Genomic DNA, 17,578 nt, shown 5'->3' with positions numbered 1-17,578 from the left:
TTAGACAGCTGCCTGGCTTAAAGTATAACTAGCTAGCTTCATAACTAAGCTTGGTTAGATAAGGTAAGCTAGCTTGAGTCTATCAACTGCCCACACAGTAGCGTTAACGTAATTGACCTAGCTCTGCGGGAGAAGCAGCGAGGCTTAAAATTAAAACAAACAGCTAACTAGCTAAATCCTAAACTCTTGTCTTTTTTGTTTGTTTGTTTGTTTGTTTGTTTTTTTCACAAAAACTGTAGTCATGTCTACATAGCTGCAATAACAGACGCAGATAGCTAACGTTAGTTAACTAGTCAGCTAGCTTATCTAATCTAACGTTAGATAGTTCATTCGTTTTTATGGAACCTCCGGTTCATATTTTTAATCGTTACGACAACTACCCGCCGCGGCCAGCTAACTGCCTAGCTAATATGTCCTAATATGTTATTGATAACTGCGCAGTGCTGGCTTTTTAGCCCACACGCCGTCAAACGGAGCTTCCAGAAAAGACAGCGGGCTGACCACACACAAGCAGCCGCAGGTACTCACTAATTTCTTGCCTTCAAAGCTGCTCAGTCCTCCGCGGTGAGCATCCACATCGCTTCTCCAGGCTCTAACCTCCACGCAGTTGTCAGGCGACTGGAGAGCCGATAGCAACAGTTTTGGGGTTTTTTTGATTGACGAGACGGCGACCAATCTGAGAGGGCCCACTCTCAACTTGAGCGCACACCTCTCTTTTGATGAGCCAATCAGAATGTGAATCTATGGGTGGAGGCGGGCAGTAGGCGGAGCGGGCGTGGTTTATCTCCTCGGCCTCGGCGTGGTATTTGAACTTGTCAAAATATACAGCTGTCACTCAGTAGTGAGCCAGCATCTGTAATATTAAATCACAGCTAGATGTATTGATTGATTTTTGATTAAAATTGTTAAAAACATTTAAAAAATGTAATTGTTTACACACTGAGTTGTTAATATTGTTGCAATATAATATTGCCGCTTTCAGCATGACACAGAGGTGTCAAATTAGTTAAAAAAAACATTGTTCTAGTGATTCATCTTTTATTTATTTATTTAAATTATTTTTCTATTTTTAAGCCTCTCATGGACGGTGCATCTGGTTTCGTGCATAATAATGTGTATTTTGTAAATCAAATGCAAATGTACTGCCTATGTCAAAATAATAAAGAAAGAAGGAAATTAATTAATAATCAATCGCTTGAAATCTTAAGGAGTGTATTTACTTCATTGTGTCAGATTACATTTAAGTGTGTTAAAATGTGTTAGTTATGAACACTGTGTGTTAAAGGAGAGTGTGTAGCTGAAGGGGGTTTAACGCCCCCTTGTTCTATTTTGCATTCATAACAATAGTAGGTGGTGATAGTTTTACATAATAAACCTCACTGGTCTAAATATACTGGCTAACTAAACCGTTCAGGTGGCGTAATGAGAGAGAGAGAGAGAGAGAGAGAGAGAGAGAGAGAGAGAGAGAGAGAGAGAGAGAGAGAGAGAGAGAGAGAGAGAGAGAGAGAGAGAGAGAGAGAGAGAGAGAGAGAGAGAGAAGGAGAGAGAACCCAGTACAAGACACCAGAGCGCTCACTCTATCAAATCCTCTAGCGCCCTCAAGTGGTTATAGCAGCTTGACATCTAGCCCACACCTGATGGGTAGGCGGCATCAGTGTTAAAAGCAGCCAGGAAACGTTGGTGTATTTACACAACACCGAGTTTCATGTACACACACATACGATCCTCAGTAAAACTGTACACATATAGACACGTGTAGTGCGACCTTCAGTTCTGTCCTTTATTCAATCATTTAATCAATCAATCAATCAATCAACCATTACTGAGAACACTGAGGGTGGCCCTCATTTTTAATTTAGCCAAGCTTTATTCAAAATAATATTTAAAAAAACATAAAAAAGAAAATAATCAATATAATAGCAATATAAAAATACTATAATATAGTAATAATAATTAGTATTATTTTGTTGGTGTTATACATTGAACTGTTACTGAATAATACAACAATACAACAGTTTGTATGATGATACATTACCTTATAAAGCAATGGATATGGAATATATAGTTTAAATAGGAGAAAAGTAAGATATGTGTGTTGTTGTTCTATAGAAAAGCTCGTTTCTCCTGATGAGTTGGTGTTCGGCTCCCAGCCTAAACTTTCCCCAGTGGGCGTTGTAGAGATGCTGAAGTAAGCGTTAGCGTGGAAAACACGCTAAATTTATTTCCCACCCGTTCTCTAGCATGCCCCGCCCCTCCTGCGCTGCCATTGGTTAATAACGCACACTCCGGTTTTAAAAGTAGATAGCAAGAGTAAGAGTATAAATTAACAAATTAAGTAAGTAATTAGTAAGCAAAGAGACAAAAATGTAATAACATAAAAATATAATTCAACTTTATAAATTACAATTAACTTTTAAGTAACTCCTAAACAAAATAAAATTGTCCCATGTTTAATGTTCCAAGACAATGAATAAATATTAAAATAATCTTTTAATATTAATATTTCTTAATCACCTTAAAAAAAATGAAAACGATCAATCTATTACTCCCATGTCTTGGTTAAACTGCCTATGACTGGCAGATCTGTGCCTCTCAGACAGGGATGAAATACTCCTCATAACTTAAGCTTGATAAACAGACTGCTCTATGTTAAAGCACTGATCACAACAAAACAACGGGCTTTTTTTCTTCTGCTCATATATTTCCTAGAGTTATAGTGGTATGAAAAAGCTTGGGCCTGATAAATTTCATGAATTTTTTAATCATTCAATAGTTTATAAATCATTGGTTGTTCGGATCAGCAATTTCACAACATATCATATATCAGTTATACTTGTTCCCCTCAATGAATTTTTGAGCAATTTTTTGAGCAATGTTTAGGGTCATTGTCTTATTGAAGTATCTAGCCCCTGCGTAACTTTAACTTTTTTCACTGATTCTTTTACGTTGTTCTCAAGAATCCGCTGATATTGCATGAAATCCATGTGACCCTCAACTTTATTTTACTGTGGATAGTGAGTTTTTGTCTTGGAAATCTGTGTTCTTTTTCCACCATTCATACCACCCTCCAAATAACTAAATTTTAGTTTCATCAGTCCACAGCACCTTATTCCTAAATGAAGCTGGCTTCTCCAAATGTGCTTTAGCATACCTCAAGCGATTCTGTTTGTGGCATGTGCTTAAAAAATGTTTCTTCTGCATTACTCTCCCATACAGTCTCTCCTTGTGCAAAGTGCGCGGAATAGTTGAACGATGCACAGAGACTCCATCTGCAGAAAGATGATGATGTAAGTCTTTGGAGCTGGTCTGTGGGTTGACTATGATTGTTCTTTTTCTCTTCTGCTTATCTGAAATGATTCTTAGCCTGCCAATTCAAGCCTTAACTAGAACTGTGCCTGTGGTCTTCCATGTTCCTCACAGTTGAAAATGACAGCTGAAATCTCTGAGATAGCTATTTGTTTCCGTCCCCTAAAGGCATCTGCTTAATTTCGTTTAAAGAATTATTGCACACTTTCTGTAAATTCTATAAGATTCTCAAAAATCACGGTGTTTGTCTGCTATATGATATATTTAACTGAAATTGCGGATCTGAACAAGCTAAAAATGAAACTAGTCTTAGTTTCAGCAGTTAAAAGAAGAATCAAAGGTCTGTCATGTGAAGTGCAGTAATAAAGTTATTGATAAGATGAGAAAATTAAAAAGCAGCTTATTTGGGCAACACAGCACCGCTACTGGACTATTAAACAATAGTGGTGTAATTCTGTAAACGTTTGTCCACAGCTGAATAAAAGTGTAATAGATGTGTACTAAGAAAGCTAAACACTTACTATTAATTACCTTCAATTTTACAGTGTATTACAATTATTATTTCAGTCCTAATTTTAGCTACAATACGGTGATTTCTGTTGTGTGTGGGCGTGGCTGTCAGGAGGATGCAGCGCTGACCAATCACAGCAAAGTGTGGGAGGATTGTGCCGCAGTACAGGTGGAAACTGAAGCAATACACAGCGCGTGGAAAACCCACCACGTAGCTAACGCTGCTTTTCGTTGCACGCATGCGCATAGAGCATCGAAATGGCGGCCAGGTCCTGCGAAAAGTACTGAGGTCCGCTGTAATTTCGACAGATTTGTTAAGGTAGGTCTGGCCTTTTGCTGTTCAGCCTTGTTTCACAGGCTGTATAAGGCTTTAGTGTAGCTTATTCCGCGCTCAGCTCGGTCGGGTGGGCGGGTTTAGGGGGTTAAAAGGGTGTCTTCTCAGTGGACACTTCTCTCCCTCTCTCTGTATCTGTATGTGTGGCTTGATGTTATTTCCAAAGTGCTTGACGGGCGGTTCTTCTCCCGTTAGGGCTCGTAATTCATTAATTCAGGCTCACTGGTGTTTCCCCCGTTAGCTGCTGTTAATAAAGCCCGTGCAGAGCTGTGTGCGGGGGTCCTCAGTCCGCTCCGTGTTGTTTGCTGGGTGGGAGAGAGTGTTGTTGATGGCTGAGGCTCCTCGTCCTTGATGATGACGTTTCCTTTTCGAGTTCCCATGACTTATCTGAGTGGCCACTGGGCCCAATTATAGAGAGGCATCTTAATAAAAAAAAAAGAAAATAAATCAGTGATTAATTTCTGAACATAAAGGATCATATTTAATAAACGTAGAAAATAATTTACATCATTTAAGCATAGATTCTCATCATAATCTAGGTTATGTTTTTTCTTTACTTAATATAGAAATGCTTATCAACTTTAGACTGTAATGTACACTGAAACCAAATTCTTTTTTTTTTACATTTTTTTTAAAACTGTACAGTAACTGAATAACAAGGTTCCATTTAAAAACTGTAGAATACAATGCATCATTGCATGCTCTATGAAAACAGCTGCCACCTGTATATATAACAGTAACATTTGAGAGAAAAACGGGGGGTTATATTTAAAAAGTTTCTCAAACACCAGGAAAAACTGTATAAAATCCAACACATACAGAAATGTACCCAATAATATAGTAACATATATATATATATATATATTTTTAACTATAATTTGCTTTTATTTTGTGTGGGTAGAGTTAACTCAATAGTTTTTAAAGTAAATATTACTTATATAAATATCTAACATACCTTATTATATTACACAGAAATTATATTTTTCCTCTTGGCCCATGACGTCCTTTATTTGTACCCCTAATTAACCATCTTTCCTGTCCAGGCTACTTTTCCTTGAGTATCCAATTACACGGTAAATAGCTGTAAATTTACAGTCTTTTATTGCCATTTTTTGCTAACTTACTGTTAAGTTTACAAGAAAGTTTTTACAGTATCTATAGCTGTAATATAGCAATACTTTCAATGTCACATTCACAAGATACAAAGATCTTGTATTTCCATTTTTTTTTTTTTTTACTTTTTGACTAATTTGAATCTGTTTATATGTATATAAATAAATGTTTAAAAAGACAGAAATGTTCTCCAGATTTCCCCAGAAGTCATCTGGTCCATGTTGCCATTTTGGGGATATAAGGTTCCTAAGATCACTTGTTAATAGAAGTTTTGTTTATTGCTTACGTACAGTACAGTTTTTGACATGGTAAATAAATGTTATATTGTACAGTACCAGCCAAAAGTTCAAACACCTTTTTTCCCCTATATTCAAAATGAATACTGAGGTCATCGAGACTATGGCGGAACACAGAAGGAATCATCTAGTAACTTAAAAGTGTTAAACAACCCAAAATACCCATTTACGTGCTCTTATCTGGGGTGCTGTTCACTTGCTGTTCAGAGTACATCTGATGAACCTATCCTCTGCAACAGAGGTGGTCCTGATGAGAGCCTGTTTCATCATAATGTTTTAATGGTATTTGTGACTACACTAAAGTATTTTCTCTTTACTTAGCTGAGTAGTTCTTGCTATATTATGGACTAGAACATTACTCAAATATTATATTTATATTATATTCACTATTCACTGTATACCTGTAACACTACCTCTTCAGAACTTTACAACTGATGCTCTGAAACACATTAAGTGACAAGAAATTCAAGTAATTCACTCTTGATGAGTTCAGCACAGCTGTTAACTTAAAGCCGTTCCAGGTGACTCTACCTTATCAAACTGACTGAGAAAATCCAGCCAAGATGTGTAGAACTGTTATCTAAGCAAGAGGTGCTACTTTGAAGAATTTAAAATATAAAACATATTCTGGTCTGTTTTCAAGTGTTTATTCATGACTTTAGTATTAATTTGCAATGCAGAATATTTTAAAATTATGAAAAACACTTAATGTAAGGTGTGTCCAAACTTTTGACTGGTAGTTTATTTAAAAAATATTAATAAACTGTAAATAAGTATAGATTAAATTAGTGTTTCAGTCCTGTTACATCTACACTGACATACAGTTCTCCATTATTACAAGTTAAATTCACTATTATGACTGTTTAACAAAGGGTGTAATAAGTAGTGAGTGTGAAGTGAGTTCACATTAACCTTCTCTTTTGTGTTTACCTTTACTATAGCTTTACTATAGCTATAGATAGCTGTTCCTACTGGAAGTAAAACTGCTAAATATTCTCTTTCATGATAAGATGAGATGATTGGAGGTTATGGGTCTTACAGCTGCTCTGCACACTGGTTAATCTACCCTTCAAAGGCTACTTGAATGTTGTATCTAGGATACGTGAAGAGGAGCACTAAAATAGAGCTGAAACAGATGCATTGAACATTCATTGAGCATGCAGACTGGTGTAAATGAATACACTGATTGGTTAGGAGTGTGAGGCTGCATCAAAACATCCTGGAGAACAGAGGTTGTGTTCTGTAAATTATGATATTGAATGCAGTCTCATTGGTTGAACATTAAAGTTTACAAACATCCAGTTATGTCATGTTCCAAATTCTTTCCTCCTCCCTCCCGTACTTATTAGTATGCAATTATACAGCTGGATGCAATCATATTTTTACATACAAAAAATATTTACTTATTTGAGTAGTTTTTGCTATAATATAGATTAGAACATTTCTCAAATAGAGCTATTAACTGTTCTTTACAGGTTTCTTTGGCAGCTTCTATATGTAAATATGTATAATCTCGATTATCACATTAAAACACATTTTTTTTTTATTTTGTGAAAAGGTTTTTATTACGCTCTTGAAAAGGTTTGGGAAAATATGTTTTTGGCCATTAACAACGTTTTTAATCTTCTTTGGGATTTTAGAAAGTGTTTAATATTTATTTGAGGATATTTGTTGGAGTGATTAAAAGGCCCTTAAAAGAGCACCTGGCATATGTAGTTCTATATAGATTAGTGTAAAGCTGCCCACCTAGTGAATTCAATGAAAATTTAACTGAAAAACACAGGCTTTCTACTTTTATTTACTTCTGTACCTTTAAACGCATATGTATATATTTTTTACTTTCACACAGGTATATTTTTGCCCCATACTTCCACATTTACCAACACTTTCACTGTACTTTCAGTGTACTTTTTGCACACCTGAGGAACATATTGAGGACATATTGAGGAAAAAAAGGCAAAAGAAAAAAATAACAAAAACAAAATCACTAAAAATGCTAAGAAGCGCCACTTCTCTTAGTATATAAATAGTTACCAGGTAGATGAACAGTTATAGAAGAAGAGCAATTAGGAACACCACTGTTTAATCTAGTATTACTGTTTTATACACTGTGACAGGGCTATACACTATTAATAAAAGGCTAATGTAAATTGTTATTTTGGAGTGAGTGAGTGTGTGATGGCATTTTACCCTGCGATGGCACGAGTTTCCTGAATCAGACGGAAGCACTTTTTTAGGCAGTTATATAATTTCATATAAAACAGTTATATAATATTAAGTAAATCCATTCAGTATTCATGTACTAAAATATTTATTCTTGTTTGCGAAGCTGTATAAGTGTGTATTCAGCACACACACGTGTGAAGGCTGTGGGGGTCTGCTCAGTCTAAGACTGGGGCTAATTGTGTGGGTAGTGTGCGGCAGCTCAGGCTCAGGAATGCGATCCTGCCAGGCATGTCCTCCATCCAGAAATGCAGTCCTCTGCTGGAGGAGCGTGAGGGCCTGGTGTGAGCATGAGTCTCAGGTGCTTTGTGAATAGTGTTTTAAATGAGAGTTTCCCCTGAACTTTTACCAGAGATCTAGATCAGTGTGGATTCCCCATCAACCTAGAACGTAGGTGGTATTGGTCTGAACTGGAAACTCTGGTTAAAGCACTTACTGCATTAGTCATTAGTTACGTTTTTCTTTCTTTATTTAAAAAAAGCTGTACATTTTCATTAAATCAGTACAGATTTTTAGTTATCATTTTAAACATTTTAAAGCCCAGCTCTTACGAGACTCTGGTGGAAAATGGGTTTTAGGTGGGGTCCAGGTGGGCATGGGCCCTGAGTGCATTTGTACTTGCTGATACTGATACCTACCTACCTACTTTTATTATTATTACTATTATTATTAATTTTATTATTATTATTAATATTATTATTATTTTAAAGGAAATCATTCAAATTTACTTGAAAAAGTTATTAGTGTAGTGCAATGCAACAGTTTGTTTCTTAGTATTATTTGAATCTTTTCTCCACAGTTTACAGGCTGATTTTCCCACCCACTCAGGTGCATTCCCCCTATCACTAGTAGGGTGATTCTCATTAAGACCTTCACATTAACATAAAAAAAGTTTTTCACCTCATTGCAGCATTTTTTCAAGTTGAGAAGCTAAAATAGAATGTGTATTTTACTATATTGATTATTTTTTCCTATAATTTTTTTAAATAGAATTTTATTATCATTTGAATCTTATATGAACCAGAATAATTCTCATTACCGTTACAGAAAATGACGTAGCTAGATCAACGGTTCAAAACATTTTTTGATGATTAATTTCATATTTCCACAACATATTCCATCAACTTAACAGCACAGTCCTTGACAATTACTTTGATCTTTTTTATTTATTTATTTATTTATAGTTAAGCAACTCTCATTACCGATACAACATTTGTCAAATGTATTTTAATTTTTTAATTAATGGACATGATTTTAGAATATGTTTGATCAAAAACTCATGTGGACAACAGGTGAGGGATATACTATAATAAAATTAACAAAAGTTATGATAAGATGTGAAACATTTTAAATAATTTAACATTTTAGATCCATAACGGTAATGAGAATAAATGTAACGGTAATGAAACTTAGTTAAGGCAATTGTGTAACAAAACATGGAACCAGAAAAACAAGCAAATTTCAAGAAACTCTAGCCTTGGCTGCTGCCTTCTTGCGTTCAATCTCTGTCAGTCTTTAAAAAATAAATATAACCATTAGACTAATCAAAAGAGTAAAAACATCAATGACATTTTATATATATATATACATATATATATATGTATATATATGTATAAATGTATATATATATATATATATATATATATATATATATATATATATATATACATATATACATTAACACAAAAAAAATATATATATATATTTTTTATTTTATCATTTATGGTAATTCATTTTATATATATATATATATATATATATATATATATATATATATATATAATGATTTACCATAAATGATCAAATAAACTCTGTTAAATTACTCTTTTAGCAGTCTTACATAAGAATCTCATTACCAGCTCAATGGTTCTTATTACCGTTATGGCCCTCACAATGCATGGTAATGAGAATATTGAGTAACGGTAATGAGATGCTCTTGGCTAATTTCACAAATAACTTAAAATGCTAATATGCTAACAACCTATAACTTTGCCAGATGTCAAAGCCTTGTATTGTGATAATATTCATGAAATAATTAATTTTTATATTTTTTAAAGTAATGAGTATTAAACCATAACAGTAATGATAATAGACAGTGTAACTGAGGACAGTTTTATCAATATTAACACAGATTTCTCAAAGGGAGAGAAGAGTGACCAACTGACCTTATTTCCATTTTGAAGCTTGTCTCTGAAGTGATGCATCTTGGGATAGCTGATCAATTTAAAGGCACAGTGGCTGTGACCGAAATGGCTCCCTACTCCCTCATTAGTGTTGCGCTATGTAGGGAGATACTAATAAGTTCAGTAATTAGTGGTAAAACAGGAGTGCATTCGGACAGTACCTCATCATTATCATGTGCCAGCACCGGTCGCAGAAACACACACAGGTGAGAGAGGGGTTGAGCCGTGTTTAAAACTCCATAAACACACTGAACTGAGCTCTGAATTAAAGATAGTGAAGCTCTGAGCTGATCATGACGTTATTTATCTGCTTGTTATATTCACACTGTTTAAAATATAATCCTCACGTTATTGAAGTACATGAAGAAAACCTGAAATTAACAGCGCACACCGGCTCACAGTGTTGCCAGATTGGGTGGTTTCATACCAAATGTCGAGTTGTGTCTGAAATTGTCTGGAGGAAACGCTGTGATTTGACAGGTGAACAAAACTACCAAATGTAAAGAGTTTGGAAATTTAACTCGGCTGTGCTATATTTAGATATCTAACCCTGCAGAGACAGAGCTTTTAGTCCTGCTGATGGAAATTTGAAGCTGTGTTTATGTTCGTTATTATATGTAAGTTATTTCTTTCTTTTATTGCTTGCAAGGTTGTTTTTATGTACTGTTTTTACATTTTTGTTTCGTGTGTCCAATGATACAAGGCACAAAACACATAATACAAATATGCAGATAAACTTGATTACTCATTCTTTGTAATCAGTGATATTTAAGATATTTATGATATTTTAGTTAAGATCATGTTGGAATAAACCCTGTAATATTGTTAATATGACGAATATCAGCTGTTTGGGTGGTTTTCTCAGTAAATTTGTGGATCTGAAACATGTTTTACCCTGTGAATTGGTTTTATCTGAATCCCACTGTAACAATCTGGCAACCCTGGTGGCTCGCTGTCCGCTCCGTTTCTTCGGCTGTCTGTTGCTTAGTAGCGAGACCCGCAATGCATTTTGGGACACATTCAGCTCTTAGTAAGCAGCAAAGTCTACTATAAATCATGATGCATTATGGGCGTTTTTAATGCCCTCAAAATCACGTTCGAATCCCCCCTTAAGATTCGGACACTCAAAGAAAAATGGCTGACATACTCAATAGTGCCCTAACTAGTAAATAGGGAGCCATTTCGGTCACAGCCAGTGTAATTTTTATAGGGGGGTGAAATCATGAAACGGTAATGAGAAAAAATTTGTTCGGACACAGTTATTTTGTTTAAAATCAAGTAAATTTTTTTGTTCAACACAAAAAATATTTATATTATGTATAAATATAGATATTTTAAATGACTTTACCCTATTTTATTTATTTTATATGCTTAGTAATTTTTATATGGTTTAACTTTAGAAAGAAGGGTTACGGACACATAACGGTAATGAGAATTTCCATATTTTTTTTATTTAATTTATATAAAAATAATTTTATATGATGATGAAAACAATTGATCCATACAGTACTCCCTATTTGAGTTTTTATGAATTAAGTATTAATTAAAAAAAATTGTCATGGACATGTTCCCTGCAGCTTCATGAGAATCACCCAGTAATGGGTGAAGGTACATAGTCAGCCACCTCCTCTTTTCTAACTTGAGTGAATGTGGCATTACTGAGTAACCAACACTCTTGGAGAAAAGTGCAGTAACCCGGCTTATGCTGACTAACATCATCTCAGGAACGATGTGGGGAGTGAGCCGCCGAGCTGGGACTCCGGCTGCTGATATCAAGCTGCATGACTGAGATTTTATTTATTTATTTAGTTTAAATTTAACATAAATAAAATTAAAACGCTCTTTTTAAACAAAATTGTAATGGCAGCTCTTAATGGGCTCTCCTCACTAAATAAACACAATGGGAAGGATTGAGATCAGCTAAAATGATTGATTATGTTATTATAGGCCTGGACAATAATTTGATATCGATATTTATCGCGATAAGAAATGTTTCAGTAATGGTGATATCACTTTTGTGGTATTGCGATATGTATTATTTACAGAATCTGTCTGGGACAGGTGTTTTTTTCTACTGTCGTCAGATCGAGCTGAACACAATCAGCCTCCGTAGCCGGGCTACGTCAGTGCGTGATGACGTAATCACACGGGCACGCAGCCAGATAGGCATCTAAAATGTCCCGCGCTGGAGTGGAGCAGAGCCTAACCTAGCCTAGCCTAGCCTATTTATTTTGACCATTTTTATTTCTGAAGTATTATATAGGTTTTGTGAGAGTATTAAATCATTTTATAGACAGTAGTAGGTACATATTTCCATTGTAGGGATTCTTAGCAGTTTTTCTGAGGCCTTCAAAGTATTTATATCGATATCGACCGAATTTAAGGAATATATCGCGATATAAATTTTGACGATATCATGCAGCACTATGTTATTATATTTTACAATCATTTCAGTATTGTTGCAGACCTAATCTAGTTTCAAATATATAATACATTTGAGCGTTAAATATGATATATTGCCCAGCTCCAAATGTACAACTTATAGTGAATGGAAATATATGCACTAACCCTGAAAAAAAAAATCAGAGTATGCTGTTACACAGCTACTTTAATAATTGGGTGATTTTTTTGTACACTTTCTAAACGTTGTTTTAATAAATGTCAAACAAATAATGCTTATTAATGTTCTCTTTGTGCTTTTATTATTATTATTATTATTATTATTATTATTATTACTCTGGAAAGCCATTCCTGTGTGTAACTATAAAACAAGCCTATTAAAATGTGTAACACTTCATTTCTATGCAGATCAAACCCAGATCACCAGATCAGCCACAACATTAATCCCAGCTCTTTATATACAGTACACTGGTCAGCCATAACATTATAATCATTGTTTCAGCTTTTTTTGTAGCCGGTTGTATTATTACCCTAACAACATTAATTCTAGATTTTTGCATTAATTATGTGATTCATTGAAATAACTATGTTTTTTTAAGGAAATCAAGTGTTTTTTCAAGTGTTATCACAACTAAAAACATTTATATCCATGAAAAAGTAGAGGACAAATGTAAGGAAAGAAAACCAGGACAGCTCCACTCACAGTTGAATGCCAAATCCATTTAGGCAACATAATTGAGTTTCCTAATTTCAGACAGTAAAATTAAATATGCTGGCTAAATTTGTGTCAAGCAATTAAAACATTAATTAGTATATTTCCTGAGTGACAGTTGTATGTTTGATTATTTTTTAAAGGATACATATTAAGATTTTGCTTCTCCAGTCTCTGGATCTTATGCTATAGTTCCACTCATCCATCCACTAAATAACGTTCACCAAACCTTCTCTTCACCAGCAGCAGCAGCAGTGCACTTTTGGCAGCCTCGGCTCTGTAGTGGTCTTTTCCACCATGGTGGTCTCTCTCCATCTCCCTCACTACATAATTATCCCTCCCTCTGTGTGAGAGATGGAGGGGTGTGGAGTGTGTTTCAGGACTCCCGTGTGGGCTCGAGCCCACAGTCAGTCTGAGCCGATTCTAGACTCCACTTAACCTTGAGTTCAGTCTCCAGACAGCTGGAGGAACTTTCCATCTCAGCTATTCCCACACAGCTGCTGTGGGATTATTCACCAGTAACGGTGTGTTTCTCATTAACTGGGACTCTGCAGTAGCGTTTTTTTTCCAGGTTACAAATATAAACTTGACTTTTTGCTGGAAGTGGGAAAAGCAGATATTTACAGATTATTGCTGAACTGTAGGTCAGTCACACAATAACTGTCACGAAAATATGTATCATATTTTTGGACAATATATGGACATATACTAAATCATTTTTTGCTGGACTTTGTATTGCCAATTAGGTTGTTCCTAACAAGTTTTCAATTGTATTTGTTTTATTGTTGTAGGTCTTTTTTAAATACTTCAAATCTAATATCTGAATAAAAGAGTGCACTGGCATTATAATGTTATTATATTGTCATCATGTCATTATAATGATATAATGTCATGTATTTGACATAATATGGCCTTAAAATCATAATTATATTTATTTATAATTGCAATAAACAATATTGACAATATATTGTCCAAACAAAATGTTATTATACAAGACCATGCCTACTAATTTTTGTTTTGACAATCAGTATGAAGAAAATATGGCATTATTTAGTTCCTATTTCAAAGATATAGAAAAAATTATTTGTTTTCTAATGATTTTGATCTATAGTCCTAAAAATTTCATTATTAAAAAATTACAAAAACATCATTAGAAACGTCATAATCATTAGAAAACAAGTCTCTTTTATTTAATATGGATTAATATTTATACAATTAAAAAAGGCAGTACAAATTTTAATTTAGATATCTTTTTGGTTTCTTACATTTTACAAAATGTAACAATCAGTAAAAATTATCTAGTCTGCCTGACTTTAACCACTATTATTACTGCCCCCTCTTAATAATACAGTGGGCTAGCAGCATTAACCCAAGACTCAAGACAGATATATAAAGTAGGCTACGATAAAATGTATTAGTGTGGTCACTTTGCATAAACTCAGTTTATATAAGTGATAATAAAGTAATCTTCACAAAAAAAGCTTCAGAATGTGGTTTTGCAGCATGACTCTGCTTTACGTTATTGCGCGGATATGCCGGTTTGCGACATGCTTTACGTTATTTAACTCATGAGAGTTGAACAATGGAGACGCATTGTTCTTTTAAAATAATTAGCTACTGCATCTACCTCATCTGTTTTCATTTGATCCATATATATTGCTGCACTAAAAGGTAGTAATTCTCATTTGTGAAAGTTTGGTTTAATGTCACTTTGAAATAAAGTTTGAAAAAAGTAAGATATTATTTTGTCATATTTTTCGAAGAATAACTGAAAACATACTCAAATGTGGTACATCATGATATATATCGTCATCGTGATATAAAAAAAATTCCATATTGTGATATATGATTTTTCCCATATCGCCCAGCACTAACTGCACATTTATCTTGTAATAAAAAATAAAAATAGAAAATCTGAAAAGCTCCTAAGAATTATGTTTTTTACCATATTTTGATCATTACATGTTCAATTGAATATTTTTTTAAGTCAACAACGGGAGCTACTTGTCAATCATTATCTACTGCAGTCAATCATCTTAACAGATGTTTCAACAAAGGTGGAAACTGTGGAGCAGCCAATCAGGTTATTATATCTTATTCAGGATAAAACAGTTGATATCAGTATGGTATCGGTATCGGGAAGGAAAAAGTGCTATTGGTACATTCCTAATAAGAATATTTTAGTTTAGGCAAAAGCAATGATATTAATTCTTTATTAATTGCCACAAACATTTTTGTTTCAACAAGATCCAGGAAGATGGAGTCTCTCATTAAGAGAGAATGAGATTACTCATGTCGGCTGTTAAATAAATACATTGCGTGAGATCTATTATTTTTTTTTGTCTTTTTGGTTACAATTTAAAAAAGGGCATAGAAAAAAGTATTGTTTGGGTATCGGTACCGAATTCAAAATATCGTATGGGTGTGATACCCAGCCCTAGTTTTAAATACATGTAATACCCAGCCCTAGTTTTAAATATATAACACCACAATCATGAGAAAAGTCAGTATATCAATTAAATAGTTAATAATTTTGATTAAATTAATGTTTGGTAAAAATAATAATTTTTTTAATGTTTTACATATTTACTACTTTACGTCTTTAAGTGGATAATGCCTTGTATGTTTGTGTGATTTTGCGGAGGTTGAAATGAGGCTGGAACAACAGCGTCTGGATCAGGGAGTCGGGGGTCTGTCGTCCGCTTGTCTCTCTGGGTTTGGCTCACACTACCAGTAATTAAAGTGACAGAGTGGCTTTTGCTGCGGGGCTGCCGTGTTGTGTCAGGGGTCAGCAGTAATTGTTTTTTCAGTTAAAGAGACTTTTCCTCCTGACTGCTGCTTCAGAGGACCCCCCCACCACAGATGGCCTGCAGTGCTTTTACCCAGAAAAACTCAATTACTGCTCAATTCACTTCATTTTAACTCTGTTAACATCACTTCTGTTCACATGTACACGTATCCTGCTCTTCACAGTACAGCTTGTCAGATTGAATGACATGCTTTTCCTAGTGGAAAAAAAATGAAAATGATTCAATCCCCTTAGAAAATTTGATGTACTAGCTCACCACAACTAATTCAACAAGTAGTTTCTCAAACTTTAGCTCACAATGCTGCTTTGAATTACTCTAGACGTATTATTTGCATGAAATTCATTTGTGTAAATTGCCATTGTTTAAAACCAAAACAAGCAGCTGATATTTAGTTGTCGTCTAAAGTTTATATAAAGAAATATTTTTTTTATGGATTATTGTAACACTAAGACTTGAGCATCAGTACTGGGTGCTGTTTAGGAGCCATTAGAGCAAATCAGTGGCATATTTTAACACTGGCTGTTAATTATTACAGAGATGGGATTGTAACAGGAGATTCTTTGCATTGTGGTATTTGGCTTAAAATTACATTATAAGCTTATCGTGTGATAAATGAATTTGATGTCAGTCATTTTCATGTCATCAGTGGGACAGCTCCTCTTCTTCATGTGTCATGTCTGACTACATCTTGTGTGTCATTCCGAAAAAGTGAAATTATTCACCTCTTTACATGGTTAAAATTAATCCAATCTGTTACTCCAAACTCCAAAATCAGCACTGAGATTTGAGGGTTTTTTCTTTTTAATCTTGATTGATTGAGTTTAGACAGTACCAGTCAATTTTTCATTCAGGGTTTTTCTTTCTTTTTTATTTAATTTATTTTCTTCAATGTAGGTTAATGTAAAAATGTGAAAACTATTAAGGGACACATTTGGAATTACTGTATGTAGTAAACAAAACAGTGTTTGTTCTCCACACTCCCCTAATCTAAATTCTGAACCTGAGATTGTGATTTGGGATGAGCTGAATTTACAGCGTGAAGGAAAAGCAGTAACTATTGCTCAGCACATCCAGGAACTCCTTCAAGATGCTGAGAAAACTATTCCCTCACTATTGACTCTCCCTCATGAAGACTCTGATATTAAAATACCATGAGTGTGCAGATTTGTCCTTAAAGATACATATGGAACTTAGTAGTAGAATCATAAGTATAAAATTAATATTCTGGATTGTTAAATACTTTTTGTTTACAGAATTATTCCACATGTGTTCTAGGGCTGGACCCGAATATTCGGGTATTCGGATATTCGTTCGTTGAGTAGGTATTCGGTTTTTAATTTTGGTATTCGGATATTCGTTTTTTTTCTCCTTTCCAGAGTTCCACCTCACTCTAACCACTTCTGTTCTCGCGGGTCCCGTCAGAATATCTTGCGCGCGGGACAGAACTGAACTGTTATTGGCTGGAGCGGGAGTTTAATCCAGACGATGCGGGAGCAAATTAATAAATAGTTAAGAAAACTGTAATAATTGTAAAAAAAAAAAAAACCTAAAGAAAACTCTCAACGCGCAGGATGGACCGACACACACACGCACACACCGATGGTGTTTGGACTGGGGTAAGGAACGGGACCGCACTATTCAGCGCTGCTGTTTTAATAAATATATAAGTAAATTTGAAGCATTAAATGTAG

General features: G+C 34.6%; 2 protein-coding genes across 6 annotated transcripts in view; one reads left to right on the top strand and one right to left on the bottom strand.

Moving 5' to 3' along the window:
- LOC103029134 (cyclin-dependent kinase-like 5) overlaps positions 1-681 on the bottom strand; it is a 145,844-nt gene extending 145,163 nt beyond the window's left edge. For all 3 annotated transcript variants that reach the window (XM_049486404.1, XM_049486406.1, XM_049486405.1), the window contains exon 1: positions 529-681. The gene's annotated coding sequence lies outside the window, so the exon portion shown is untranslated. The remainder of the gene's footprint in view (positions 1-528) is intronic.
- A 3,374-nt stretch (positions 682-4,055) lies between these two features.
- The window catches only part of LOC103028396 (Scm polycomb group protein like 2), a 54,814-nt gene continuing 41,291 nt past the window's right edge, over positions 4,056-17,578 (top strand). For all 3 annotated transcript variants that reach the window (XM_049486407.1, XM_007237473.4, XM_007237472.4), the window contains exon 1: positions 4,056-4,135. The gene's annotated coding sequence lies outside the window, so the exon portion shown is untranslated. The remainder of the gene's footprint in view (positions 4,136-17,578) is intronic.

The sequence above is a fragment of the Astyanax mexicanus genome, chromosome 13 (genome assembly GCF_023375975.1).
Source record: "Astyanax mexicanus isolate ESR-SI-001 chromosome 13, AstMex3_surface, whole genome shotgun sequence".
NCBI classification, from domain to species: Eukaryota; Metazoa; Chordata; class Actinopteri; order Characiformes; family Acestrorhamphidae; genus Astyanax; species Astyanax mexicanus.
Note: the sequence above shows the minus strand (reverse complement) of the source record. Positions and strands in the feature narration are given on the sequence as shown.